Genomic DNA, 26823 nt, shown 5'->3' with positions numbered 1-26823 from the left:
AATCAAAGGAATGACAGGACGAAAGGAAGAGGTAAAAGAAGTGTCGGAAATCAAGGAAGAGGACAACCATTCAAGAAGGCAAGAAATTCTAGGTATGAATCTAACATCGTGAACAATAAGCAAGATGAATATTATCTACCAGTAGCTCTATCTACTACTGCTCCCCTGGACTCGCTGGGAAATTGGCTTATTGATAGTGGTGCCTCAAGGCACTTCACTGGTTACAAAGAAGCTCTCCATGATCTGATAGAGAAGGAAACCAACCTGGAAATTGTTCTTGGAGATAATACAAAATATCCCATGAAAGGCGTTGGAAATGTCACTCTTCAATTGAATCAGGGAAATACAATTCATCTACAAGATGTGTTATATGTACCTGATCTCAAAAAGAACCTGGTGTCCATTTCGGCAATGGAAGACAAAGGCTACAAGGTGACCTTCAGCGATGGTAAGGTACATGTATGGAAAAAGAATATTAAAGATGCTTTCACTCTTGGGTTTCGAGTTGATTCATTATATCAGGTCGGAGGAAGTCCGCTAGGTGTCATGTCTTGTGACACAACTCTTCAGTCCGAACTATGGCATCAGAGGTTTGCTCACCTTCATTATAAAGCTCTACCCGATGTAAGAAAGATGGTGACAGGGATGCCCGAATTCCGAGTAGAACAAGAAGGTGTATGTCCGGGATGTGTCGAAGGAAAGCTCAAAAGGGGACCATTCCCCTCAAGCCAAAGCAAGACCTCCAATATATTGCAGTTGGTTCACTGTGAACTCCTTGGGAGGATATTCATATTATCTCACTTTTACAGATGATTATTCTCGCAAGTCTTGGATATACTTCTTGAAAAAGAAGGATGAAGTGTTCTCCTGGTTTCGACACTTCAAAGCCTTGATCGAAAATCAAACCGAGAAGAAGATCAAGGTCTTAAGAACTGATAATGGGACTGAATATGAATCCAATGAGTTTCATGACTTTTGTAAAGAGGCTGGCATTAAGAGGGAGACTACTACACCATATACTCCTGAGCAAAATGGTGTGGCGGAAAGGAAGAATCGCACAATTGTGGAAGTTGTTCGTGCTATGCTCCATGATCAAAGACTTCCGAAGTTTCTATGGGCCGAAGCTACAAACATCGCCATATATGTACAAAACCGATGCCCTCATCAAGCATTGGGTTCCAAGACTCCTGAAGAAATGTTCACTGGTAAGAAACCTGACGTATCTCATTTTAGAATTTTTGGAAGTCCTGTATATTTTCATGTGCCCAAGGAGAAAAGGAATAAATTGGGTGCATCTGGAAAGAAAGGAATCTTCGTGGGCTATAGCGAAAATATTAAGGGCTATAGAATCTATGTGGCTTGTCAAAGGGAAGTCGAGATTAGCCATGGTGTCACCTTTGACGAAGATATGGCTCTTAGCAAAGTTGACAATCTTCCTACTCTAAGGGGATCTAAAGAAGCTGACAACAGGGAACCAAAGGAAAAGGAAGATGAGACAATGCCCGATGTGGAAGAACCTATGGATCCTATTGATCTCCCTCTGCCTGAACCTTCCTCTTCTAGGAAGAGGCCTTCATGGCTTGGGGGGACACTTGATGATGCTGAAGGACACATTGCACCCCGAGGAACCTTCCGTGAAAGTAAGAAGCCGAACAGGTATCAGGGATACCTGACCATCATGAGCATGATCATCCAAAATGAGCCTTCATCATTCACTGATGTCGTCAAGCATCAAGTATGGAAGGATGCTATGACCGAAGAATATGAGTCCATCATGAAAAACGATGTTTGGGATGTGGTCCCCCAACCTCTGGACAAAGTTGTTGTCACCTCAAAATGGCTTTACAAGATAAAGCATGCAGTTGATGGAAGTGCAGAAAAATATAAGGCTCGTTTTGTCACTCGTGGCTTCTCCCAGAAGGAGGGTATAGACTATGACGAAATATTTGCACCTGTTGCCCGATATACCACCATCCACTCCATCATAGCCCTTGTTGCTTCGCAAGGATGGAATCTACATCAAATGGATGTCAAGACTGCATTCTTACATGGTTCGATCAAAGAGGAAGTCTATGTGGAGCAACCCAAAGGATTTGAGATTCATGATCGAGAATCTCATGTGTGCAGGTTGAAGAAGGACCTCTATGGGCTGAAGCGAGCACCCCGAGCATGGTATGAGAGGATCGATAGCTACTTGATGAAGCTAGGATTCACTAGGAGTGAAGCCAACCCTAACCTTTACTTTAAGGTTGAAGATGACAAGCCTCTCATACTGGTGCTTTATGTTGATGACCTCTTTCTAACAGGTGCAAACCCTCTCATTCACAAATGTAAGAGGGAGCTAGCTTTTGAGTTCGAGATGAAAGACCTAGGACTTATGCACTACTTCCTAGGACTAGAAGTCTGGCAGAAGCCAGGGGAGATTTTCCTATCTCAAGGAAAATATGTGGTGAAGATATTGGAAAGATTTGGTATGGTGGACTGCAAGCCCGTAACTACCCCAATGGAACTTGACTTCAAGAAGTTAAGCGCTAGTGTTGTTGGACCTGTGTTACGAAATGCTACCGAGTATCGTCAACTCATCGGAGCATTAATGTTCTTGGTGAACTCCCGTCCGAATATATGCTTTGTAGTCAACACATTGAGTCAACATATGGTTGAACCTCACCACATACATTGGATTGGTGCCAAGAATCTGTTGAGATATCTTCATGGCACAATTACTCATGGGTTAAGATACACTGCCGGAAATGTGAGACTACTTGGATATACTGATGTTGATTGGGCAGGCAGTGTGGTGGACCGTAAGAGCACCTCCGGGTGCTGTTTCTCTTTGGGATCTGCCTCGATATCCTGGATGAGCAGGAAGCAGAAGTCGGTAGCTTTGAGCACCGCCGAGGCAGAGTACATTGCTGCCAGTATGGCCTCCTGCAAGGCAGTCTGGTTGCGAAAGCTCTTCAGTGAGCTGTTTGGATTTACATTGGATACCACCGTGATCCTGCGTAACAACCAGAGCAGGATTCGTTTATCAAAGAATCCCGTATTCCATGATCGCTCCAAGCATATCGATATCAGGTATCATTATATTCGAGATATGGTGGAGCGAGGAGCAATAAGGCTCCAACATATCGGTACAGATGAATAGGTTGCCGACATTCTGACAAAGCCCCTAGGAAAGGTCAAATTCCTGACTTGCCGAGAACGACTTGGTGTCATTCAGAGACCTTCTGATGAGGGTCGAGTATGATGAATTGAGCTCTGAGAGCTCCAGGGGGGGCGCAGGGTACTTCTTGGAGCAACATGTAACCACAGGGCGACTCTCCATCCCTTGGTGGTGCACTATGTACAAGGTAAAGGGTCAACCTTCCCCTATGACACCCCGTGGTGATTGTGGAACATGATGATTCGTTCTCCTGTGGGCCAGGATGATTCGTTCTCCATGGCGACTGTGGAACAGGATGATTCGTTCTCCTGTGGGCCAGGATGATTCGTTCTCTTGTGGGCCGGGATGATTCGTTCTCTGTGGCATACACTGACAGGATGATTCGTTCTCCTATCGATGCATCCTACCCATGCAGCCTGGGACTCATGGGAAGTACCTCTCATCTGATCAATGAGCAGGGAAATGAGGATAGGGACCATAGTAGTACTATCGACGGACGCATCGCTGTATCTACCGTACTCCCTATGCTAGGATGAGCTCCATTGATCTGGGATCAATGATACTGATCTGGGATCAGTGAGTGGTACACACTTTGAAACTGACTTTGGGTCAGTGGAGGATGGTATGATACATCCTCGGTCATTTCTTCTTCTTCATAGATCGAGCAAGAGCCGAGCAGAGCAAAGCAGAGCAGAGCAAAACAGAACAAAGCAGAGCAAGGAACAAGCTGTACAGGGCAGTGCATTTGATGGATGATTAGTAGCAACAATCAGATGGATTGTTGATGCAGTTATCCCTAGTTGAGAGGGAGTGTTAAAATTGGCAACTAGGGCCAAACTCCATGTGGATCATCTTATTTGTGACTACTGATATTTTTCCTAGATTCCTCTTATCGAGAGGTGTAGGATTGATTTAAATATTATCCGATTCTGATAAGTATTTATGGAGATATGAATTTATTTTGATTATGGAAAAATTGTCAAAGTCAGCCAGCGACTTATGTAGGCTCAGAAGCCCAACAGTCATGTCTATTCAACCTCAACGTTTTGCATATAAATACAAGGAGCTCTTTTCCTCATTTGGACACTTCACTCTTACACACATCTCTCTCTCTCTCCTACGCAGAAAGAGTCTCTCTCTCTCACACGTGTGGATGAAAAGGAAGTCATTCTAGGGCAAAAAGGACATAGAAATAGGACAGCAAGCATCTTTGACCAGCGTTGACCAGCATTGACCCTCCAAGGAGTGCGGATTAGGTGTGGTTGCCTCTCCTAGGCAGGCCGCAATTTTTGGCACAAAAATCGAGGTGATCTGACCTCAGATTTGACCGGTATTGACTGCCCTAGTTTAGGGCTGCAGTCAACTTCAGAAATCTGCACTTTGACTGAATTTTTGGGGCTGTTCTAGGGCTGCTTCTTCAGGCTGTTCAAGGGCAAGTTGACTGGAAATTGACCAAGCATATTGGAGGTCAATTTCCACTCATTTGACTAAGTTTGACTTTGCTGATCTAGGGTTTGCTGCTGCTGATATAAAATTTCAGAAATCAGATTTTGTACTATTTCTCTCTGCTGAACTATTGAAGATAAAAGAAGATTTGATCAAAGGGTTTCCCCATATTGGGGTTTGTCCCTGGCTAGCCACCGCATTTTTTGTCTCTTGCCTTGGCTTGTTTTCTGTTGATCGTTTAGTGTTCTATCTGCACTTTACTTTATGCACATATGATTGGATAATATTAAATAAAATAAGTAAACTGCTCTAAGCATAGAACATGCCATAATTTAACAAAATCTTTAAGACGTTTAGGAGATACATTTTGTTTCATTTGCTTTCATCTTATAAGATTATCATTTATAGATATGAAACAAAATTGCTCCTTTGTTTTGAAGAGGATGCCAGATGAATTGCTACTGCATGGGACTTATTCCATTATTAATGAAAACTTTTTTTTCAAATTGTTAAATTCATATCTGTTACATATGTCTTACTTGTATCTTCCTCATTCTTTTGTTATCACTCCCAAATATAAACAATGGTTGAATTCATGTTTAATTCATCGGGTCTCTATAACGTTATTGTACGTAGGATGGTTACTTTCTGCACACTTATTTGATGTGAGCACTTCCGTTTCATTGTCCATTAGGAAGAAATGTTTGTAGCATTTTATTTCCTACAAGTCCCTTCAGTTCTGTTCTTTTCTGTGAGATGAATGATACACCTTTCAATGTTTCCATGACATGGCTCATATATGTGCTACCCAAAGAATAAGGGTATGTTTATGAGTCATTAGTTTACAATCACAAGAGGGTTTTCAGTGCATAGAGTTCCACTTTTACTTGGGCTGTAAACTCTGAGGGAGCACCACTCTTTCAAAACAAAGGAAGAAATTCTCACATAATCTCGTCGGCGCTGTTAATTTGTTGTTGAGCAACAGTCAAGCATTAAACCAGCAAGCTCATAAATAACATGTTGACAGCTACATAAACAACTGCACATGTCAACTGGATATCAAACAAGCTTGTCAAGTCGCAGTAAAAGCATCTTCATTAATAAGACCACTGACCAAGTTCTTCTCTGAGCGTCACACGACCCATCAATTTTCCCACGGTAATCAATTTAGTTGTTTTTCTGCTACTTTGTTACTCTGGAGAAGTGTATTTTTTCTATGTTTTCTAAGAACAAAATTTGGACAACCACACCGGTAAACAGGGCCTCGTTACATTTAATGTGTTCCATGTGTGGAACGTCAAGGTCAATAGGACTTTCACTTATGTAGTTTTCTACCAAAGCCTGCTCAAATCTAAATCAACTTTACAGCGAGTATTCCAAGTTGTAGCTAGGCCACAGACCAAAGGAGTACAAGGATTTTCAATTATGTAATTCTCTACCAAAGCCTGCCCAAACCTAAATAAGGATAAGCCTGTTCAAACCTAAATCGTCTTTACAAAGAGTGTTCCACCTTGCTGGTAGACCACAACCAGAGGACTGCAAAGACTTTAAAGTACACGGATTTTCAATTATGTAATTCTCTACCAAAGCCTGCCCAAACCTAAATAAGGATAAGCCTGTTCAAAGCTAAATCATCTTTATAACGAGTGTTCCACCTTTGCTAGTAGACCACAACCCAAAGCAGTGCAAAGACTTTAGCTTTTGACCACAACCCAAAGAGTGCAAAGACTCTATCTTTTGACCAAAACCTGGCCAAACCTAAATCATTCTTTACAATAAGTGCTCCAACTTGCTGCTAGACCACAATCCAAGCGAGAGCAAAATTCTATTGTTTTATTGTTTCTCGAAACTATGGAATATTCTGATTCTCAATAATGAGTTTTCTAATATCTGAATCTAAAAGAACAAGAAAAAAAGTGATTTCACTATTGAATTAACAAACCATTTTATAAAATCCAAATTCCACGATATCAGAATTTTGACTCAGTGTTCCAAAAACTAACCCTGATATAAATATATTACAAAAACCGCAGGAATCCATCGCTTAAACATCTTAATACATAAATTTGAAGATGAACATACGTTTCAGAAAATCAACAAAATGGAAGGAAAACCAGAAGAATTAACAGTGATACAGTACCTTGGCTCCCTCCAAAATCACCTCCGGGTAGCAATCATCGGCATTGGCTAGACAGGGTTTCCCGTTTCCTGTTATAGGATCAACCAGCACTTAAATTTTCATCATTAAAAGTAAACTCCTGGTGTGCAGGAATTCATCTGATGACAAAACAGAACCGGCGATGGCTTTCAAAGAGACCCGTTACTGTAATCGACCCCAAAAAAAGGCATATTCCAGTGATAGACCTGAAGTGAATCGTGGATCCTTTGAGGTTCAAGTCTCAATTTTGTGGACATGATTGTTCACTCGGATCATTAATTTTCAATTAAAGGGAAAAATATAATTAAAATATAATTTTTCAAATATATGTTTTGAAATAAATGATTATTACACATTTTTATTTATTAAAAACATTTTTAATATTTTATTTTATGTTGACCATAAATTATTATCCCTCAAAATTAAAGTCAATTTACGATGTTGAAGGCGAGTACAATTTCGTTTTTTTTATTAATTTTCAATTAAAGGAAAAAAAATAATTTTTTAAATATATGTTTTGAAATAAATGATTGTTACACATATTTTATTTACTTATTAAAAACATTTTTAATATTTTATTTTACGTCGAGCAATAATTATTATCCCTCAAAATTAAAGTCAATGTTTACGATGTTGAAGGCGAGTACAATTTCGTTTTTTTATTGCGAGTACAACGATAATATAAGATATAGCTTTATCAAATTAATTATTTTCGTGGCTTTATTTATAGAAAATTTATGATAATATATATTTTATTTTATTTTAATACGTTAATGGAAAAAAATTAAATATATATAATGGAAGCATTTTTATTTTTTTATTTTTGTTTTGTACGGAGAAAATGGGTTTTTTTAGTTTATGTATTTGTATTATAATTTTACTATATTATAAAAAATATTGTAATTATTAGTCAATTCTCTAACAAAGTGTCGTATGAAAAGAATTATAGAATTATTAACTCTTATTATATTCATTGTGAATTTGTTAGAAAAGTAATTAGGAATGTTTCAAATAAAATTTTATAAAATAAATATGTATAAAGTTTTTATTAGAAGAAAAAAAAGATAGTGCACTTCTCAAAGTTGACTCTAGAAAATTTTGATCCGTAAGGCTAAAGAAAATTATAAGAAAATTATTTGATTCCCTTGAAGAATTTGAATACTTATCTTAATAATCTCCTAATGCCATGGACATGATTTTGAATGTCCTTGTAGAGGATGACATCTTTTATTTAGAAGACGTTGAGTTTGGGGTTAAACAACTTGTTAATGGAAAAGCTAAGGACATTAAAGGCTACCAAGCTAAAAATTGGCACAAACAACTTAAATATTCGGCAAATTCATATTTATTATTATTAGAAAAGATAGAAGATGATTACAATTTGTGGGAGGCCCTTCCCTTTATACTGCCTTGGGTGCCTCTTGGTGAATGGCCTTTGCCTAATAACTATTAATTAATTATTTTTTTTTATATAACATTGCCTTCTTCCCAAAAAAATGCTTTATCCTTAAAGCATACGTAACGACAGATGTTGTTGACAAAATGCTTCAGTCTCCCAAGAAGCTTCTTCTTCTGGTAAATCCTTCCCCTTGATCAAGTATTCCTTGATTACACAAGATCGAAGCTTCTTTTCCTCGTGGATATGATACATTCTGGTTCTAAAATGACCCTTCCTTCATCATCTAAGGATGGAAGCATTGTTTGTGTTGATTGGTGGTCACCAAGTTCCCTTTTAAGGCAAGATACTTGGAAGACGTTGTGAACCCGACTTTTATCCGGAAGGCTTAAACTGTATGCAACTTCGTTGATCTTTTTGTTGATTTGGTATGTTCCATAGAACTTCGATGTCAATTTATTTTTTCCTTTTTGTTTCAAGGACAACTGTTTGTATGGTTGGAGCTTGACAAATACCCGTTCTTCAACCTCAAATTCTCTCTCGGTTTTGTTTCGGTCAGCTTGTTGTTTCATATGGTTTCTTGCATTATTTAAATTTTCTTTTAGGGTTTAGATGATTTTTTGGGCTTCTTCTAGTTGGTTTTTAACAGCCGGTGAATTTGTTTGGAGGGTAGCTAGATCCTTCCATTTTGGAGGTTCATACCCATACAAAGCTTGGAATGGAGTCATTTTTGATGTCATATGATAAGTAGAATTATACCACTATTCAGCGAGATGCAACCATTGAACCCACTTATTTTGTTTTTTTGTAGCATAACAACGTAGGTAGGCTTCCAAACATTTATTGACAACTTCTGTTTGTCCATCTATTTGAGGGTGGTAAGCGGAACTCATATTTAGGTAGGTTCCTATATGGTTGAACAATTCCTTCCAAAAATTACCCTTAAATTTGGCATCTCTATCACTCACAACGACTTTCGGAAAACCGTGTAATTTATAAATATTTTTGCAAAATATCTCAGCGACTTGGTGAGCCTGTCGACTACTACGAAAATTTTATCCTTGCCTTCAGATATAGGTAATCGCTCAATAAATTCCATCAATATTTCTTCCCATTTTTTATTCGAAATGTTTAAGGGGGGAAGTAATCTAGGTGTTGTAATATTTTCACTTTTATTTCTTTGACATTTGTCGCATTCTGCTACATATTTCTGAATATCCCAACTCATCCCCTTCTAGAAGAATGATTGTCATGCATTGTAATAAGTTTTAAAGAACCTTACATGTCTAGCTGACAGTGAATCATGTGACTCCTTGAGTACCTTGGATTTAAACTTGGAGTTTGAATTTAGATAGATTCTTCCTTTGTACCATAGAATATCATTCTTCCATTCAAATTTTGAGTTGTTTGGAAGGTTATTGATTATCGCAGTTATTTCTAGATCCTTGGCATACTCACTACGAATCTCATTAAGCCATTCAAGAACAACAACCGAGACTACAAATAACGCTGGTTCTTCGTCCTTCCTAGATAGGGCATTTGCTACTACATTGTCCTTTCCCCTTTTATGTAGTATCTCCATGTCAAAGGAGGCAATTTTTTCAATCCATTTTTATTGTTCTTCGAAAAGTGTTTTTTGTTGAAGGAGGTGTTGGAGACTGTTATGGTCTGTTCGAATGGAGAACTTTTCCCAAAAGATATTGTCTCCACTTAGCCAGTGCGTGCATAATAGCGAGCGTTTCCTTGTTGTATGTGGACTTAAGACGTTCTCTTTTATTGAGCTTCCTACTTTCAAAAACTATTGGATTCCCTTCTTGCATTAACGTTGCACCTATACCGAATCCGTAAGCATCACACTCAATGATAAATGGTTTAGAGAAATTTAGAGTTGCCAATACCGGGGCGTTAGACATAACTTCCTTCAATTCTTCAAAACACCTTTTGGCTTCCTCATTCCATTGAAATTAGTTCTTCTTTAAAAGGTTTGTTAGAGGTGCAGCTATATGTACATAGTTTTTAATAAATCTTCGGTAATATCCAATCAATCCTAAGAACCCTCTTAGCTTGGATATATTAATTGGTTTGGTCCATTTCTTTATAGCTTTGATTTTGTTAGGGTCCACTTTTACTCCTTCATGGGATATTATGTGTCTGAGATATTCTACTTCTTCCTTCCCAAAGGTTCATTTGGATTTTTTGGCGTAGAACTGATGCTCTTTCAATAGTGTAAGAACTTTATCCAGATGTTGTGGGTGCTCCTTCCAAGTTTTATTGTAAATTAAAATATCATCAAAGAATACTAATACAAACTTCCTAAGATATAGACGGAATAACGCGTTTATAGTGGCTTGGAATGTTGTTGGTGCATTGGTTAACACAAAGGGCATTACTTTAAATTCGTAGTGACCTTCGTGTGTTCGGAACACAGTTTTTGGTATGTCTTCCAACCTGATTCGGATTTGGTAATAGCCTGACCTTAAGTCCAGTTTTGAGAAGTATTTTGCGCCATGTAGTTCATCCAACATTTCATCGATAAAGGGAATTGGGAATTTGTTCTTAATCATTTTTTTTTAATCCTCTATAATCAATGCCATAGCTTGAATGATTCATCCTTCTTCCTTACTAATACCACTGGAGCAGCATACAGACTCTTACTTTTCGAGATGATCCCACATTTTAAAAGGTCTTGGATTAATCTCTCAATTTCGATCTTTTGGTGATGTGGATATTGATATGGCTTGACGTTGACGGGCTCTGATCCTGCTTTGACTTATATTGTATGCTCGATTTCCCTATTAGAAGGCATTTTCATGGGCAAGTCTTGGAATACTTTTTCATGCTTCTGAATTTGCTCTTGTACTTCTAGTGACTCTTCGCTAATCACTTTTGCAGATAACATTTCTAATTGGTGACTTGTACTACATAAGTTGGTGCTCCTTTTTGAATCATTTTCATCATCTGGGATGATGACACGATTTGATTTTTTGGTGCTTAGAATCCATATAACTTGTACCTCTACCCTTCCCAGTTAAAGCTTATGAACTACTCTTGATTCTTGGCAAAGTAAGTGCCTAGGGTTTGTAGCCATTGGATACCTAAGACCACATCTACTCCTTCTAATGGTATAGTGTAGAATAGGGATTCTAAATTAAAGTCTTGAATCTGCAAATTAACCTTATGGCATTTCCCTACCTTTTCAATCTTCTCACCGTCGGCTACCATTACCTTCATGTTGGGCAAGGGGAATGTGAAAATGTTGAGTCTCTTTGCCATGGCTGCATCTAAAAAATTGTGGGTGCTACCGGAGTCGATAAGAACCACTACGTTGTTCTTTTATATGTCATTTTAATTTTAAAGTCTGTGGTTGTGATACACCTGTCATAGCTAATAGTGACACTTGCAGAATACTTATGTCATCTAATTTTGGAGAGAATTCAGGGGTATCTTCTATTCCTTCTATGTATGATTCATCAATGTTTGAATCATTAGTTGCTTCACAGTTATATAGGTTCTTTGACTCTTTTCCTTTAGCACACCTATTTTTAGGGTCCCATTTCTTGCCACAACATTTGCACTTGCCTTATTTTATCCTTTGTATTTCCACGTTGGATTTTTCGCCTTCACAAAGATGTGGTGGAACAAATCTTGTATTATCTGTATCCACAGACTGGGGAATTCTTCGTCTCGAATATACTTTTTTCGGTTTTGACCACAGCATCTGTTCAAATTTCTTTCTAGCAGCTTTTTCTTTTTGTCTTGCTACTTCTATTGACGTAATGTCATGAAGCTTAAGTTCTACTCGTAGATGAGTTTTAAGTCCGGAGATGTATGATTGAATTAGATGAGATTCTGATAACCCAGGTACTCATGTTGCTAAGGTCTCCCATTCTCGAGTGTATTCATCCACATTTCCTTTTGTCACAAGTTGATGAATGTTGAAAAGAACTCTTCTTCCTTTACACCTTGGAATCTTTTAAAGAATGCATCCTTAAATTTTCTCCAACTAATAGCGAGTGTCATCTTCTTCCACCACATATACCAATTATATGCTTTGCCTTCCATTTTCATGGAAGCGTGTCTAATCTTTTCGTCATCATTGTCAATATCGTAAATCTCGAAATATTCTTCTTCTTTATTCAGCCACGCAACGCTGCATTATTCATTACCATCGAATTTGGGTAGCTCAATTTTTGCTCTTCGTTGATACGTCTCCAACAGTGGAGCGAAAAGTGGGTATTGATTGGTGAATGTATTCCAAAGCTGCTTATTTCAAAAAGTCACATTAATATTTCCTTGATGGTGTGTGGATGATTTTTTTGGAGACTCCGTTTTTTCATGAGAATCTATAGAATTTGTTGAATCTGATGAATTGTGCTGTTGATTATTTCCATCATCTTGGAGTAGTTGTTCGGGTGTAACCTTCATCCTGTCACACAAAATGCTCAACATTGACATTGTCTGATTATGATTAATTTCAGATTTGATATGGTTCTGCCCGAGCTGTTGTTCTATCCGATTTGTCGTATCCTGAAGCTTTTTGATATCGTCAGAATGTTCGATAACCTTACTCTCAAGATCGACTAATTTTTGGTTGAAATCATCGGAGTGGCTAGTAATCATATTCTCAAGATCAATCAATTTTTTGTTGAAATTGGTCATTGTCATCGACGACATTGAATAGGTTTGTGGGGGTGTATATTTATCTGCCAGCTTAACTTTATTTCCTTGAACTATATATATATATATATAGATGAATTTGATTGTTTCTTTTTTAATTTTATTTTATATATAGCAACTGTATAACAAACTTAATATACCCGTATATCAATTATATAAGTCACTAATATATAAGCCACCATGAAAATCAAATAAATATACGTTGCCGAATCGATTTTTAATGGGACGTGACTTATCGAAGTCAACGAAACAAATGGATGAACGGAATAAGGCACGTAGAGTCGGAGCCTGTCAGACGGTGGTGGAACAACAGAAGGAATGCGATGGAGTTGGAGCCTATCAGAGAACGGTGAAACGACGGAAGGAATGTGATAGGTGCGGGGCTACGGATAGGGCTGCAGGGACAGGTGTGATGTGGGATGGTGGTGGGACAGAGTGATGTTCAACGATTCTTGGGAGGACGGAAGGCACGTGACACACAGGGATGGGGTTACACAGTGGACAGGGTTGAGGACAGGAAGCAACAGATCAATAAGGAGAAATGAATCAATTAAGAAGGACAGGTGGTGAGTGAAACACAGAGCTTCCCATGGTGAGTGAAACCAACGCAGGGAGGATTCGATGGCTCTGATACCAGATGGCACAAACAACTTAAATATTCGGAAAATTCATATTTATTATTATTAGAAAAGATAGAAGATGATTACAATTTGTAGGAGGCCCTTGACTTTATACTGCCTTGGGTGCCTCTTGGTGAATGGGCATGATATTTGATCATGCCCTTTGCCTAATAACTATTAATTAATTATTTTTTTATATAACAAAATTTTTTAAATGGGAGAGTCTATCATCATCTCGTACATACACTAGCTCTTTAAGAAGCCAGGTTTCTCTAAGCCTCGGACGTAGAGCCTTATTGTGCCTATCTTTAAGAACGGGGAAAAAATATTCCCTCTAATTACAAGACCATTAGGATTAGCCACATTTTGGCCAAGTTGTATAGGTTTATTTTGGAAAAGAATATTAGCCTTTGGCTTGCAAGCTATGGTAAAAGAGCTAAAGACCATGTCGGGTTTAGGAGATATCATTCAATTGTGGACCATCTTGTTACTCTCAAGATAACTGCAGAGGAATGCTACAATAATAAAACTAGTCTATTTTGTTGTTTTGCCGACTTTAGAAAAGCTTTTGACATTGTTCCTAGAACAAAGCTATGGAAGAGGCTAAAAAATATAATTGTTCCTCTTAAGTTTAGGGTTGTTGTGATAAGGTTGTACAAGAATGCTATTTCCAAGCTTAGGACCAATGAAGTTTGATCGAAAAAAATTAAATGCAATATTGGAGTCAAACAAGGGTGACCCTTATCCCCTACCTTTTTTGGCATATACATTAATAAGCTAGAAAAGTGTTTGGAAGATGTAAGTTGTGTTGGCCCCATGCTCATTAGTATGGTCATAAGTTATAACTCTTATCCTTTATGTTGATGATATTTTTCTTTTGGAAAGGAGTCAATACGATCTTGGCAAGCAACTAAGAATCCTCCAAGTTTTCTACTCCAAGATGGATATGATTATTAATACAAATAAAATTGAAGTCACAATAATTAAATCCCAAAAGATCACTTAATGATACTTCCATTTATGACAATAGCTCTTTGGAGGAAGTTTCTTCATACAAATAAATGGGAATCGACTTCCATCATAAGCTCAATTGGAATTATAGCGTTGAGAAAAGGATAATGGAGGTTGGAAAATTCAACATACCAGTTAAACGCATAGAAAAGTGTATGATTTGAGTTTAAAATTTATACATATTAACTCACTCTAGAAAGAGATCTTGTTAGAAGAGTAATATGGATATTAAGTCCAAAATCGTACTAGCTTCGTGGAAGGAAAACATAAATTCTTCCACATATTCTAAAACCTAAATTCTTCCTCATATTGTATGTTAGGATATGCATGTAAGTAATTTGTGTTGAAATAACTTATAGTATTGTATGTTAGGATATGTATGCAAGTAATTTGTGTTGAAATAATAGATAGAATTTGGATAAAGGATTATTCACAAATAAATGTCTCTACACTAGAAAAGGGTATGATTTGAGTTCAAAAGAAATGTTATCTGAAACATGTCTATTCCAGGTATTCAAGATAGTCCAAAAATGTTGAACTTTTAGTCACTTGAAAGCCTTTACCTACCTTTAACAAGATTACCTAAAAATTGTAGATTCAAAAAGACAAATCATTATTAGGCGGCTGATGCAAACATAATAGGAAGTGTACAAATCCCACCTTGGTATTTCACAGGCTAATAAGAAGAAATACAATTAACAATTGCACTGAGCATTTTTTAGTGTTATGCAACCATGCAATAGATATCTAAAATATATCATTACACTAACTCATATGTGCTTCATAACATTGAAAAATCTAGTAGTTGTTAATAATACCTCAAAAAACTGCAAAATTAAGGGAATTAATTAATACTCAAAATGTTGTATAAACATACCCATGGGGCATACAACAAACAATGACAAGGTGTTATGTTAAGGCACTTTGTGTTGTAAAGGTCACTGGTTCTCAACTGGAAGGGAAGGACTCGCAGAGATATGATTATGATGATGATGTTAAGCGTGTTTTTGGGTTGTTGAATATTTTTGTATATTGCAAAAGCCTCACAGATATAGTATAACCTTCCTTCCTTCTAGTGTGACAAGAAAGTACATCCCACGACTTGTCTGGTCTCATTCTTGCATCATCATATCATTTAATATACTTTAAATCTTTTGTTTTCATTAATGAATGTGTAAATTTTTGGATTTTGAAACTACTTGTTGAAGGTTACTAATATTCTATGCAATATTGACAATCTGCTCGTCTTCTGTTTCTTATTTGGTTCAAAATTGAAGAGCTCCAATTTAGTGAGATCTTGAAACTATTTTTTTTTTGTAAGCTGAGGTAGTGCCTTTTCTTTTCTATTCACATAAAATCAGGTTAAGCCATGTACATCGTTTTGGTGGCCTCAACCCGCCCAGATGGGAAACCGAGTCTGTTGGCCACCTCAAATTAATATAAGCCATCCAGTAGCAAAAATGAGTAAGTCTATCAATCCAAGCTAAATAAACTTCGCAACAAAAAATACTAAGCATATGTCTGACAGTCATGATAACAAACAGGAAAATGAAAAACTAGCTTCAGAAAATCAACATGGTAAACATCTGCAAGAACTAAAATGTCATTCTTCCACAAGCTTGGGTGGTGCTGCCGCTTCCCTCTTCGCTGGAATAAGCTGCTTCAACTATTGCTGGATTTCATCCAGCTTGCTATCCTGCATGATCATAGTGATTTGCAGGTTCTTCATTTCCTTCTTCATATTAGGCATGCCTTGGGCCAATTCCACCATTTCGCCTGCAACTTGCTCCAACGCCTTAGCTAGTAGGTGTTTCAACACCCAATAAATGTGCAAAGCCTAGTTATATAACGTCATCTGTCCCCTGGTGATACCTGGGTCCAAAATGAGGTTCCCCCATTCTTCCATTTCAGGCTTTGAATCTTCTTCCATTATGTTTTCTTCTACTTCCTTAATGAGCCTACGGATATACTCATCGGTGCCTTCTCTGTACGCCCTTTCCGCCTCTTGAACATATGTCCTCATCGTTTTCCGACGGCGTCTTTGAGTGGTTGGCACAGAGGTTACTGGGTTATTGCGGGCAGGTTGATTAGACCGGCCTCTTCCGCCACACGCCCTACCCCGTCCCTGGTGTGCCATTTTCCTCCTTACAACCTCCTGTGTATCATGGCCAATAGAAAAGGTTAGATTCTCTGCAATGGTTTTTGTTCCCGTTTCCTGAGTTTCCTTTTCCCGGGTTCTGCCCTCCTCTCTCCAATTTCTCCCAATGGTCTGGCTGCTTCCAGGCTTTCCTCCCCCCTAGCCCAGACTATTGTTTATTCTCTATATTCTTCTCTACCTCCCAGATTGTTTCCTTTTCCTCTTTAGGCTGTCCCTGAGCACAACCCTTACAGGAGCCCAACGGGTCTTCACCCTGGTTTCCACGGTTCTTTCCCATGTTCTGCCCTTCCTCTGAATTTTCCTTCGTGCCACCTTCCACCTTCTTGCTACGAGTTACAAGGGGTATTGCCTCCTCTGGCATACTTCTACCTCTCTCTGATATTCCTAGCTCATCTCCCACTTCCATCAGACTACCTAAGATTAAAAAAATTACAAGGTGTGGCTTTACGAAAACATACTTGAACCTTTGCTTCGCCTCAGATGGAACTAGTTCACCTTGCACTCCTACTATCTTCCTCCTTCGCTGCATAATGATCTCCCTTACTCTCTTCGCCACCTTTATCAGTCGTTTCCCACTTGTCTTGCAGCCCATCATTCTTCCGCTGTCGATTTATGTTGTTTCTTCCCCCATTTCCCTGTCACCTATGTTTCTCGGGATGCTATCCCACTTGCATGCCACCCCCGCGTCCTGTTTTATAATGGGAATGTTTGGTGGCTAGTCCTGTCGTCCTCTCCTCGTCATGATCCGAGCCCACATCATATTTCCGTCTCTCACCCCAATCGGGGGTGAGATTTTGAAACTACTTGTTGAAGGTTACTAATATTATATAAAATATTGACAATCCGTTGGTCTTTTGTTTCTTATTTGGTTTAAAATTAAAGAGCTCCAATTTAGTGAGTTGGTATTTTGTTTCTTATTTGGTTTAAAATTAAAGAGCTCCAATTTAGTGAGTTAAAGTGGAATGGACTCTTGTAAAATCCTATTGACTGAACGAGAGAGCTTATGGGTTTTGAGGAAGACATGTTGCAACAACATTAAGATTTCTCTTTCACTCAAACTGGGATACTGTCTTCATCTATGCTCCTCTTCCATGTGCTACCCACTCAATGACAAACTAACACAGAAATAACAGTAAATAAATAAAATTGCATAAATTTTTTACTTATATTATATATTTACGCTCCTCTTCCATGTGCTACCCACTCAATGACAAACTAACACAGAAATAACAGTAAATAAATAAAATTGCATAAATTTTTTACTTATATCATATATTTTCTCTTTCCTTTACTCCTGCCTTACGACATTTCCTATGCAACATGTGGTATGTCAACGTTTATTATATGTATATAAAATGTCGGTTTCATATTTAAATTAAAATATATATAAATATAAAATGTAATTTAAAAGTTTAAATTTAAAACAATAAATTAAATTGTAAAATGTAAAATATAAAATCTATATAATTTAACCATATTTAAATTTAATTAATGAGCACAAAAAAATTAGAATTTACAATAAATTTATAATATAGTAAGATTTTTAACCATGAATATTCACCTTATTTTACCATGGATGTTATTAACTTGCAAATAGTCTTTGTTACAATACTACGGGCCAACACCATGGCTTATCAATATAGATGCCCAAAAACCATATTTAAATCTAATTAATAAGCACATAAAAACTTAATAGTTACAATATAACATGATAAGTTAACCGGATATTTACCCTCACTTTATCATGGATATTATTAACTTGTAAATAGACTTTGTTCCAATACCATGACTTATCAATATTAGATGCACAAAAACAATATTTAAATTTAATTAATAAGCACATAAACACTTAATACTTACAATATCACAAGATTTTTAACCATACCTCCACTTTACCATGGACATTATTAACTTGTAAATAAGCTCTCTTACAATACCATGGGATACCATGACTTATCAATACGAGTTGCCCAAAAACCAAAACTCATTTCACAATTAAAATAATTTAATTTTATAACATTTTTTTAATTAAATCTAAAAAAAAACAGAGGTTATAATTATTTTTGAAATATATTAAAACCCTCTATCCTCACCACTATTGAAAATATTTCGTAGATATTACACAGAGAGAGAATTTCACAATTAAAATAATTTAATTTTATAACATTTTTTTAATTAAATCTAAAAGAAAAAGTGTTATAATTACTTTTGAAATATATTAAACCCTTTACGCCACCATTAAAAATATTTCGTAGATGTTACACACACACACACAGAAAGAGAGAAAGAGAGATTGAGTAGAATGGGAGGGAAGAACAAAGACATAGAGATATAGAGGTGGAGAGAGAGAGGGATTGACAAGGGAGAGATGGAGAGAGAGTGAGGGAGAGAGATAGGAGGAAAGTGTTATCTCTTAGAAAAAACTTCGATTGTAGAGGGAAAAAACTAAAGTAACCTCTATATGCTTTAGATTGAAAGTTGGCCCTTCAATCTGGAGAGGGATCTCTCCTTAAAACTCAACCACTCACTGTCAATAAGCAACAGACAATTTAGCTCATTCGCCAGATTTAGTTGGTAACACATGAACTTTGTTTGGAAGGAAGATAGACATGAACCATTAGGCATGGAGTCTTCTTAAAACTCAACCACTCACTGTCAATAAGCAGCAGGTAATTTAGCTCATTCGCCAGATTTAGTTGGTAACACATGAACTTTGTTTAGAAGGAAGATAAGCATGAACCATTAAGCCTGGAGTCTTTTGACATAAAACTGCTAGCTATAGGCTATATGAACAAGTTTAGCATAGGCAGGATAGCTTTAGGTTTCTTAGACAAATCATCATTAAGTTATGAAGGAAGACAGTAAGGAGTAAACATAAAATACAGAACAACTTGGTGATTTCAATGACTGATATTTAAGTTGAAAACATATGAGCAATTTGGAAAATGTAAATCTGAGCTTACAAACAGAGTTCGAATTTAATCACTTATTTCCAAATGCAGAAGACTTATGAATCAAATTTGTGAATACACTAGAAACATTGACAAGAAACTTATCACACATGAATCTCTGTAAATTTGCACAAGTAATATTGTTCACAACAAATTCTATTAATATCAAATGTATACACAATACATAAGGTTTTTGCAAAAAATTCCAACCCTTCCTTCTTATAAAATCACAGTCTTATAGATCACTTACAAACTATAACCAAGTTTTTTATAAAAACTTAATTACAAAGTCTAAAAATAAATGAGCAAATATCTAATCCAAACTCAATACATTACACTGTTCTATCATAGAACAAAAGAAATAATATTATGTATCTAATGATTAAGTTGTTGCTATAGTCATGACTGAAACTTAGGATCAAAACTGATGATTGATATATTTCCCATATTTTTTGAATCCCTACCTCATCATCATGCTTAGTTTAGTACCCTCCTCCTTGAAATATGGCCTTGATCCTCCAAAAAGGTAATATGTTATTTGGATCCTTCATAAGGGGCTACCTTTACTCCTAACTATTTTTCATTGTCTCCAAAAATAGCTTTCATTCAGTGTTGACAAATTCACTGGCATCTCTTAAAATTGGGAGATAGGTTGGGATCGCTGACGGGAAAATTGTCAGTGCTATAAAAAATCGAGGCAAAATCACGTTGACAAGCTCATTGTCAGTGCTTATCAAAACTGAAGCAGGAGAAAAAATTGACAGACTAACTGTCAGTGCCTAATCAAAATGCCCTTAAAAGCTACTAGCAAATCAAATTATGCTCTAAGGATGACTAGTTAAGCATGTTGGTGGCTTCTAACAAGATATCAACATTACTTTGTTTCCCTTTTTTAGATTTCTTGGTCTTTGTAGCAGGTTTCTTACTTTGCTTCTTAGGCCTCTTAGAACTTGTAGGTTTTTCCTTGTTTATGATCAAATCCCTTTGAGGGGTATCATCTATGTCAATGACTTGCTCTGCCAGCTCAGGGTTTTGTTTAAGTTTGATATTTAGCCTGAGTTTGTTCAGTGGCCTCGTATGTGGTATCCTTCAACCTCTATAAATCTCAGCTAAGGTAGGATCTCTATCAGTTTTTGTCTCCTTTGTTTCAAGTTTAGTAGTTTCAACCTCAATTTCCTTTGCTAACTTAGTGACCTCAACCTCTGTAGGAGAAGATACATGGGGAGAGGGCAAGTTCTTCCTTTCTCTAAGTCTTTCACTTCTTCTTTTATAAACCCTTTCCAATTCAGGAACTAAAGGAGGGAGAGGTTCTGTTCTTTTGTAACTTCTGGTTCAAATGGATGAAGTCCCATGTTCGTGGGTCTGGGGTTGCTCAACAATTTTCTTAGTTCCTTTATTTCTGCCTCTGGCCTTAGGTTTTGATGCAACAAAGTATATAAAACCCCCCAAAAGAGAAAGTGTTCCCACGTTCTATTGATTTTCCTTAAATTATTTCCAATTAACAATTTAATCTAACCTTTGTGATAAATTAAATGAGAGGAAACATTTTGTTTTGCCATGATCCTTGCAGACATTTGTTTAAGACTCATCAACAAAAAATAAGGGGAATTCATCCTGACTTGTCCTGCAATGTGAGCGAGGAAGCGGAAATGATATAAATTGACTCTGTTGAAGCATCCCTCACATGTGAAATATGACTGTGTAATCCTTAGGAGTAGGTGCCATTCATCCTTCAACCAAGCTCTCTGTATCTCTGAATGTCAGGGCCTATCCTTGTATTCGTCCTTCAAGAAAAATGGTACATCAATCCCAACCAAAATATGGCTTTTAAACCACCATTCTCCATCCACAAGGACGGCTATAGCCTTAGAAACCACCTCCTTTGTGACTGGGAAAGAAATCCCTCCAGTAGTAACCCCTAGCCATCAAATCCTTCAGTGAAAGCCCTGGAAACCTCGTCATGGTAACCTGTACATCGGAAGAAAAATTCATCCCATCTAGCTTCTCGAAAACGTTCTCGAACTTCTGGATATGCCTCGAGAAGGTCGGGTCCTTTGGGTTACCCTTTGTGTAATTTTCCGCTCTTCCCCATAACTTACACAGTCAATAACACATGCAATAGAGATGGGAGTGGAATTCAACCTCAGATGTCGGGATAACAACTGATTTACTTCGAGGAATAAAACAACACTAAGGATTAATTGCATAACTTTTAACTCATGCTTGAGATAAAAATTGACAATCAATCTGTCATACATAAAAATGATGAAGTACCTGATTCATTTACCACAATGATTACCCTCCAACGCTGAAAATATCTCAACATGAAATTATGAAAAGACATGTTATCATTTGATTAGATAGCACTCGCTTGATCGGTTACCCACTCCTTTGCTGACATGTGCCCCGTCAATGTTTTTTTATATTGACATGTGAAAAATTCAAAATTCAAAAGGGCGTTGATATTCTAGTTGTCAATGTTTATTTTACAAATTTAAAAATTGGTGTTGATACTTTAATTGTTAGCATAATTTATTTTACAAATCTACAATATGCATTGATACTCCATCTGTCAGTGCATTTTTATTTTACATTTTACAATTAGCGTTGACAATAACACTGTCAGTGCCTTAGTTTTTTTTTTTTTTTTTTTTTTTAATAATAAAAAGTTACATTGTTGAATTTAAACCTATGAAGCAAAACTGAGATAATAGAAAGGATATGGAGATGGAGAGAGAGGTGGAGACACAAAGATGAGAGAGAGAGAAAGAGAGAGATGAGGGGGATAGACAAAGTGAGGTGGGAGAGAAAAGGAGAGAGAGGAAGGAAGAGAGAGAGTACTTCAGAGAGAGGGAGGGAGAGAGAGAAATGGATTTGGAGAGGGAGAGAGAGGGATGGAGGAAGAAAGACATAGAGAGAGAAAGGTGGAGAGAGAGAGAGGGAGTGACAAGGGAGAGATGGAGAGAGAGTGAGGGAAATAAGAGAGTGAGAGGGAAGAGAGAGAGGTTACTTTAGATGTAGAAGTATATCATTTATTTAAGCCTTAATCAATTCAGTCCTTAAGTGAAGTGACATGATTACCACTAGCAAGAGTTGTACATAGACTACATGGACACATCATAATGTTCACAGTGGAAAATTAGGTTTATGATGCTACGTAATCATGTTGTGAATGCACAATAGTGTATATGATGAATGGCTTAGTGGTAAATTATAAGCTACTTCAAAGTTGCAATAAATAATATTTAACTTGGTTATCTTTTTTTAATGTGTTTATGTATTTATCGTAAACCTGAAAACTAACAATCTTATTTTTTCATATAAGCCAACCTAGATCCATCTTAAGTCTAGATTTACCAAGCGCAAAGAGGGATCAAATCATTTTTCACTCTAAAAGAGGTTTGCACATCAAGAGATTTGATCCCTCTCGGCACTTGGTAGATCCAGAGTTAAGATTGATCCAGGATGGATGCGTCAAGAGACTCTCTATAGCCCAGTATAAGAGAGATGTGTAGGATTAATGTAAGTATGTATGTATGCATGTCGACATTTATTAAATGCGGGGGAATGAATATATATATATATATATATATAGTGTGTGTGTGTGTGTGTGTGTGTGTGTGGACTTCATATTCAAATTAAAACATATATAAATGTAAAATATAATGTGAAATGTAATGCTAAATGTAAAATCCATAGAACTTTAATTTTAATTAGTAATTACATAAAAAGTTAATACTTAAAATAAACTAAGACTTTTAACATGAATATTGACCCTCACTTTACCATGGATATTATTAACTTATAAATAGACTTTGTTACAATACCATGGCTTATCAATACCAAATTCCCAAAAGCCATATTTAAATTTAATTAATAAGCACATAAAAACTTATAGTTACTTATAAATAGACTTTGTTACAATACCATGGCTTATCAATACCAAATGCCCAAAAACCTTATTTAAATTTAATTAATAAGTACATAAAAACTTAATACTTACAATAAAATTACAATATAACAAATTTTTAACCATGGATATTCACCCCCACTTTACCATGGATATTATTAACTTGTAAATAGACTTTGTTACAATACCATGACTTATCAACAAGAGATGCCCAAAAACCATAACTCATTTCACAATCAAAATAATATAATTTTATAACATTTTTTTAAATTAAATCTAAAAGAAAAAATGTTATAATTACTTTTGACATTTATTAAAAACCTCTATCCTCACCACTACTAAACATATTTTGTAGATATTAGAGAGAGAGAGCTAGGGAGAGAGGAAAGAACAATGACATAAAGAGAATCGAGATCAAGGTGGAGAGAGAGAGGGAGTGACAAGGCAGAGAAGGAGACAGAGTGAGGGAGGGAGAGAGAGAGCAAAGAACAATGACATAGAGAGAATCGAGATCGAGGTGGAGAGAGAGAAGGAGTGACAAGGGAGAGAAGGATAGAGAGTGAGGGAGAGAGGAGAGGAGGAGGGAAGAGAGATAGGAGGAGAGGAAAGGGAGAGGGAGAGAAGGGGAAGAGAGAGAGATGGAGACACAAAGATGAGAGAGAGAGAGAGAGAGATGAGGGGGAGAGATGGAGGGAGGTGGGAGAGGAAGGGAGAGAGGGGAAGGAAGAGAGAGAGTACTTGAGAGAGAGGAGAGAGGAGAGAGGGAGGGAGAGAGAGATGGAGTTGGAGGCGGAAATAGAGGGATGGAGGAAGAAAGGCATAGAGAGAGAAAGGTGGAGAGAGAGAGATGAGTGATAAGGGAGAGATTGAGAGTGAGTGAGGAAGAGAGAATGGTTATTTTTAGATGTAGAATTAAATCATTTATTTGAGCCTTAAGCAATCCAAGTCTCAAGTGAATGACATGATTAAAACTAGAAGGAGTTTTACATAGACACATCATAATGTTCACATATGTATAGACGATATACATGTGAAAAATTAGGTTTACGATGCTAGGTAATCATGCTACAAGTGCACAATAGTGTATATGATGAATGGCTTAGTTGTAAATTATAAGCTAATTCAAAGTTGGAATAAATAACATTTAACTTGGTTATCTTTTTTTAACCTGTTTATGTATTTATGGTAAACCTAAAAACTAATAATCTTATTTGTTTATATAAACCAACCTAGATCCATTTTAACTTCAAATCTACTGAGCGTCAAGAGGGATAAAATATTTATTCACTCAAAAAGAGGTTTGCACCTCAAGAGATTTGATCGCTCTCGCAGCTTGGTAGATCCCAAGTTAAGATGGATCTAGTTTGGTTTTAAAACAAACATCATTAACTTATCAATAACTAACCATTCATAAATGAGTACATTATTATAATATTAATACCAAAAAATCTATTGATAACTAACCATTCCTAGATGAGTCACGCTCTACAACCCAGTATAACATAGATGTGTAGGTGTAATATAAGTAAATAAGCATGTCAACATTTTCTAAAAATCGGTAAGAAAAAAGGGAGATGTTATAACCATTGTAAATGAGTGTAAACATTCAAGTGTTGAGAGAAATTTTCGGATGAAACTGTGTGGAAGATGTTAGCACTTGAAATTTCACCTCAGGCTGAAAAGGCAAACCTCAAAGCTACATCAAACCATTCAGCCTCGTAGCTAGCCCTACGGGGCAGGAGAAGGCTCTCTCCGGTCAATCTCGGTAGATTTTCAATAGGATGAGATGACCAACAATGTAACACTGATATTAGGCTAGTAAATTGGTTATAAAGGTTGATTTTGGGGGTTTTAGGGGTTTTTGGTGGCAAATTGAGGAGCTGCAATTTAGGTGCGAGGATTGGACACAGTTTCTGCAGGGGGGTCTTTGGGGCGAGGTAGGAGCCTGTATTGATGTCTTTAGCTGAAATGGATGGTGAGGAATGAAAGATGAGGAGCTAAAGAGAGCAAACAATCACTTTGAATTCTCTTTAGACAGAAGAAAACATTGAAATTAAACAAATTTAAAAGCAGAGCATGCCTAGCATGAATTCATACTTTATCACTTCATTTGTTTAATGTGCAGCAGTAAAGAAAGGAAATGAATCACATAACAAAGCTTACAAGAACATGAAGAAACACACCATCAACACATGAGTCCACAAGAATCCCAAAGATGACTGCAAAACCCTGGTCTTCCTTAGCCAAAAATTGCAGAGATACAAGTGATAATACAATGATAGCTTCTCCCTCAAGAGTCCCACCATGAAAATGAGCAAGAAAGTACATAATATAGATGATCTAACCTCTTTCCCTGCCTCCATGGGTCGAGCTCACTATCCTAGGAGCTGTTTGAACCACTTCTAAACTAAGCACTACAAAATAGGCAGTCAAAACAACTTGCCTCTATAAACTTGGAAACCAGTTCATACATTCAATTTTTACCCTTTACATAAATAAATCTTCTAGAAGTGTTAAACAAGAGTAAAAGTATCTAAAAAGTGTCACAATTACATCCAAGAGGACCACCATCAACCTCAAAAAGTCAAAATGGAGCCAAACTGCGTTTTCTGGGCTGAACTGGTCAAATCTGGCAAAATTTCCTCAACGGGTCGCGCACATTTTCTCAAGGGTCGCGCACCACCCAACGGGTCGCGCTTTTTGCAGGAGGCTTTTGGAGGTCTTCCTGGTGTCGGAATTGGGCGCATGATAGCTCGTTGGAAAGGTCTTTGAGTTTAATTTCCAACCCAACTGGAATTTTTCAATTTGGAGTTGATTTGACCTGTCAAAAATCAAATCTCCCAAGACTGGTCAAAAAGGGCCAAATGAGGCTCCTCAAGGAAGAGTGCTGTTGCAGTCAACTTTTGAATGCCTTCCTCAACCCCAAATTGAGCTCATGATAGCTCATTGGAAAGCTATTTGTGTCTAGTTATCATTTTACCCATCAAGAAAATCATTTGGCCAACCAAGCTAGGAGAAAACTTTATTTTCCCAAGGTCACTTCAGAGTTGCCTTTGATTCTCCCGAGGCAACGGTATTCTTGACATTTCTCTCAAACCATGACACCTGTGTAAAAAGTGAAGGAGGTTTTTCTTCCTTGGCATGTTTTGGACAAAAACCTCTCTCAGTTTCCCAAAATTCATCTTTAATTTTTCTGAAACATCATTTGGGTGAAACTTGTCCCGATGTGTGAAACAAGGAATTTTGTCGAAATGAAGCGAAATGAAGGGGATAGGGGGCTTCTAAATTCTTGGGGAAATTTTTGGGAGTGGGGAGGGATGTTAGGAAGTAGGA

General features: G+C 37.0%; 1 protein-coding gene across 3 annotated transcripts in view; it reads right to left on the bottom strand.

Moving 5' to 3' along the window:
• Positions 1 to 7026, bottom strand: part of LOC149235846 (FAD synthetase, chloroplastic-like) — a 177288-nt gene extending 170262 nt beyond the window's left edge. For 2 of the 3 annotated variants that reach the window (XM_089372252.1, XM_089372251.1), the window contains exon 1: positions 6750 to 7025. The gene's annotated coding sequence lies outside the window, so the exon portion shown is untranslated. Of the gene's footprint in view, positions 1 to 6749 lie in introns of all 3 variants that reach the window. The other variant, XM_089372253.1, reaches the window with a different exon arrangement.
• Between the last annotated feature and the right edge of the window lie 19797 nt (positions 7027 to 26823).

This window comes from Pinus tabuliformis, chromosome 8, assembly GCF_031772625.1.
Source record: "Pinus tabuliformis cultivar Carrire ecotype Pingquan chromosome 8, CPIR1, whole genome shotgun sequence".
Taxonomy (NCBI): domain Eukaryota; kingdom Viridiplantae; phylum Streptophyta; class Pinopsida; order Pinales; family Pinaceae; genus Pinus; species Pinus tabuliformis.
This window is presented reverse-complemented; position numbering and strand designations above follow the sequence as displayed.